The sequence below is a fragment of the Leptonychotes weddellii genome, unplaced genomic scaffold (genome assembly GCF_054177405.1).
Source record: "Leptonychotes weddellii isolate Sample4059 unplaced genomic scaffold, ASM5417740v2 HiC_scaffold_16189, whole genome shotgun sequence".
Classification (NCBI taxonomy): domain Eukaryota; kingdom Metazoa; phylum Chordata; class Mammalia; order Carnivora; family Phocidae; genus Leptonychotes; species Leptonychotes weddellii.
Genome location: NW_027744323.1, coordinates 1 through 4,581, shown reverse-complemented (window position 1 = coordinate 4,581; position 4,581 = coordinate 1). Strand labels below are relative to the sequence as shown.

Sequence of the window (4,581 nt, the reverse complement as noted above, 5' to 3'; positions counted from 1 at the left end):
TTTTATTTATTTATTGAGAGAGATAGTGATAGAGAGCATGAGAGGGGGAGAGTCAGAGGGAGAGGCAGACTCCCCGCCGAGTAGGGAGCCCGACGCGGGACTCGATCCCGGGACTCCAGGATCATGACCTGAGCCGAAGGCAGTCGCTCAACCAACTGAGCCACCCAGGCGCCCCACCTTTGTTCTGCTCTTAACATGGCACTGTACACTGCTGGTGTCTTATACTGTTATCAACTATTACTAAGTTATCTAATTTGTCTAATGTCTTCCATTAAAAAATAGTTGATTTTACCAGAAAAAAATCTGGTAACAGGTATCTTTTGCTACCTGGAGTGCTCTCTTAACGTCTGTATGCCATAAAAACTTACATATATATAGTAGCCAATTTTGAGAATATCATCACCGAGTTTTATAGTACTAAATAAATCTGTAGTGCTTGACCATATTTTTAAACACTGTTGTTTCTAATGTGAAAGAAGGAAACACACTCACCAAATTGCCATAGCACAAAGGCTCTAAATTACAGTAAAACAATATGTTCAGCTTTAACGCCTTCCCCATTGTGAATGGGAAGTTAATTTATGTACCACTTAAATGTTTTATGTAGTGAAAAGAATATGCATCCTAGGTTTTCTCACATAAAAATACTCCTTGAAAACCTACAAACACACTGAATCAACACAAAATGGAATAACCATTTAAGAATATTAAGGAAGATTTAACCCTCCAATTGCAGTTTTTTTCCATATTTCTCTTTCTGCAAAGTATTAATGAAAATTAACTACAACTACCATTATCTGGTTCCTACCAATTCAGATGTAATTGAGTTGTCTGAAAGCTACCTTTTTCATCGTGAAGGTGTGTATCAATGTGAACATATTTCTATTTGAGAACCTCAAATACAAAGAGATGTCTGTCCCAGCTTTTTTTTTTTTTTAAAGATTTTATTTATTAGAGAACACGAGCGGGGGTGAGGGGAAGAGGGAGAAGCGGACTCCCTGCTGAGCAGGGAGCCCAATGCTGGGCTTGATCCCAGGACTCCAGGATCATGACCTGAGCTGAAGGCAGACACTTAACCGACTGAGCCACCCAGGCGCCCCTATTTTTAGCTTTTTAAGTAGACACTTTACATGAAAACATTTGAGTTGGTAGTACAATAAGTAAGATCAAAATGCAGCTTCAAAAGAATATTTAAACTTAAATTTTATGAAATATATGGAGTCCTCAACCCCTAACTAATTAATGAATTTTTACCATAAATCACTTTGAATACTATTATATTTCCACTTATATTTTTCAAGTCCAAATTTTGTGGGAACAAAGAATAAAGGCCTATTATTCTTTTGCTGTTTTTTCCTTTTTTCAGGGTTCTTCTAGAATATTAATCTCAGATTATTTCCTAAAGCAGTTTTTTTTAAAGGCATTAAACTTAATATACTACTTATAATAGTGTATTAAATTACTATATTACCAGATAATCAAATTTTAAACTTTAGTAGCTTAATTCTGAAAGCAGTGTATGGTAATTTGTGAATGTAATTACTTTGTACCTTTCATAGCTGGCAAACCCAGAAAGATGTACTATGGTCATATTTTATCTTCTTTCCTTTTGAACTTCTCTCAAAAGGGGAAGAAGGATGCTCATTTTATAAGATCCTGCCAAATTCTTCTAAGTGACCACTATAGTGCCTTAAAATTAGACCATTGCTTCTCAAACTTAGGTGCATATGAACCACCTGGAGATCTAGTCAAATTGCAGATTCTGATTTAGTAGGTCTGAGGAGAGGCTCTAGAGTCTTAATTTTTCATAAGCTAATTTTTCATACTGATGATCCCAGTTCATGGACCACCCTGTGTGTAGCCAAGCCTTACAGAACATTAACCAAAACCCAATAAAGTTGCCAAAACTTTTTTTTTTTTGAAGATTTTATTTATTTATTTGACAGAGATAGCGAGAGAGGGAACACAAGCAGGGGGAGTGGGAGAGGGAGAAGCAGGCCTCCCGTGGAACAGGGAGCCTGATGCGGGGCTCGATCCCAGGACCCTGGGATCATGACCTGAGCCGAAGGCAGACACTTAACGACTGAGCCACCCAGGCACCCCGCCAAAACTTAATTTGAGCAAACTATTCAGTATGGATATTTTTCAAGTATTTTTTGTAATGTTCAAAGTATTAATTATGTAACTACAACTCTCTTGTATAAATTGAAGTGGGAAATAAAACCTTGAAATTGCACTTTTTTTTTAAAACAGTGAAGTATGGTTATATCTTTCACCTTTATAATTAATATGTTGGAATCTTAAAGGTATTAAAATTGAAGGTTTTATTATGTATAAATACATAAATGGCACAAAACCAAAATGTGACAACTTTTATAAAACCTGTAAAACATATTTCATTTTCAATATAAAATAGACTAATCTGAGTTTGAGATAAATGAAGAGAGATTTAGGCCATTTAAGAAAGAAGAGGAGACTGTCATGTCCCTATTTTGGGGAAGGTCAAAGAATGCTAAGAGCTCGACTTACTGCATTAAAAACTTCAGATTATGCAGATACATATAACACAGCAGAACAATGTAGAGAGAGCAGAAAGCAGAGGGCTTGGCCCAGTCTGCTCATGGAAAAGGTAGACTTTTTAAAAAATGTAGCAGTCAGAGACAACTGTTACTAGTTCATTTTACAGAAAATAATTCAAACCTTCCATGAACATTATCCCTTTATTTCTTGAAACTTTTCTTTGAGGTAGAGATTTGGGCCAGGCTACTGCTGAAAAGCACGACCAGGAATGGTGAGGCCAGTGTAGCTCTTGAGAGATGAAAGAATTATGGAATTGAACTCCTTGTCTTCACAGCTATGTCAGGTCTTCTTGAACAAAGAACAACCACTCCTCATGATCAATTCTTCATGTCATTTTTGGGTTCTAATGTGTCCACATCCATGGATCCCATACATTAAGAAAGTTAATTCTTTTAAGCAGCTAACACTGACACAATCATGACTCAAACTTTAACGTAGTCCTATGCAATTTTATGCACATACCAGTTAAATCACACAAAATAAAAATAAACTCAACATTTTTTTGTTTTAAATTCTTAGGTTCCAAATATTTCTTAATTATTTTATCCTAAGGTGCATTTGCAATGAATTGTAATTGCTATTACCTCTGTCCTTGAAGGAAAACATTAGGAGAATGGGTTGTTTTTAAGCTAAATGTGTCTCCACTTGAGGAGTGTCGGGAAGGAGCTTTTCCACCCAAAAGTGACGTTTCTGCTTCTTTTATTTCCATCGCCCTTTTGTATAGTTCAGCAGCTTTTTCAAAATCCCCTTCTTCATAGCTTTGAGAGAAAAAATTGTTAAAATGAGAATATACCCTCTTAATTTGAAATGACCTTATAGGATACAGAATAACAAGTTGTGAATAATTCCCCATTTTCTCCTTTCTATTTGCAGCGTGTGCATTCACTCAGGCAGACCAGTAAAATAGAATACCCAAACTCTTCTATCTGAACTGCTAAAGTATTTCTCAGTGCCTCATATAGACACCATTAATACATCTATGTTGTAATAGATGCAGTGGAATTGCTAAGGGAAGTCTCTGAATGCTGAGATACACAAACACAGATAAAGCAAAATCAACATGCGTTTTTTTTTTTCAGAGAGAAAAAGTGTGCACACGGGATGGGGGGGAGGGACAGAGGGGGAGGGAGAGAGAATCTTGAGCAGGCTCCAGGCCCAGTGCGGAGCCCAATGCAGGGCTTGACCAGGGCTCAGTCTCACAGCCCTGAGATCATGACCTGAGCCAAAACCAAGAGTCAGATGCTTAACTGACTGAGCTACCTAAGCACCCAAAATCAACATGCACTTAATGATAAATAGCTTTTGAGGGCAGCAAATTGCCCATATTACCCCCAGAACCAGTTAGCTGCAAATGTAAATCACCTTTCACTATTTACATGGTACATTCCTCTACAAAATAGATTATGCAACATTTATTTCACTTCTGGATACTACTTTAGTATCTTGAAGTAAATCAACCCAAAACAACCCCTTCCCCTCTTCCAAGAAAAAACAATTAGCACTAAATATTCTGTGTTGTTCTATGATAAGTCAAATTAAAGTTGTTCTAAAATGGAGTTTGGGGGCGCCTGGGTGGCTCGGTCGTTAAGCGTCTGCCTTCAGCTCAGGTCACGATCCCAGGGTCCTGGGATGGAGCCCTACATCGGGCTCCCTGCTCCGCGGGAAGCCTGCTTCTTCCTCTTCCGCTCCCCCTACTTGTGTTCCCTCTTTTGCTGTGTCTCTCTCTGTCAAATAAATAAAGTCTTTAAAAAAAAAAAAAATAAATAAATAAAATAAAATGGAGTTTGGCTGTTACCAGGAAACAGGAAACAAAAAATTCTTACCTAAGCACGGCTAAATTTTTTAATGTTTCTCCAACTCGAGGATGCATCCGACCCAGGCTGTCCTCATAAATCTTTAATGCTCTTTCATATAATGGCAAGGCTTCAATGTGTTTTTTCTAATTAAAAAAAAAAAACAGTAATATTCACTTGAACACACTGAGTTGCTGAAATTACTATT

At 37.3% G+C, this 4,581-nt stretch overlaps 1 long non-coding RNA gene across 1 annotated transcript; it reads right to left on the bottom strand.

Moving 5' to 3' along the window:
* Positions 1-2,305: 2,305 nt before the first annotated feature.
* Positions 2,306-4,553, bottom strand: LOC145718471 (uncharacterized). The gene is made up of 2 exons (XR_014141832.1): positions 4,404-4,553; positions 2,306-3,338 (listed from the first exon to the last, which is right to left on the bottom strand). It is a non-coding gene; the product is annotated as an uncharacterized LOC145718471 (long non-coding RNA).
* Positions 4,554-4,581: the final 28 nt, after the last annotated feature.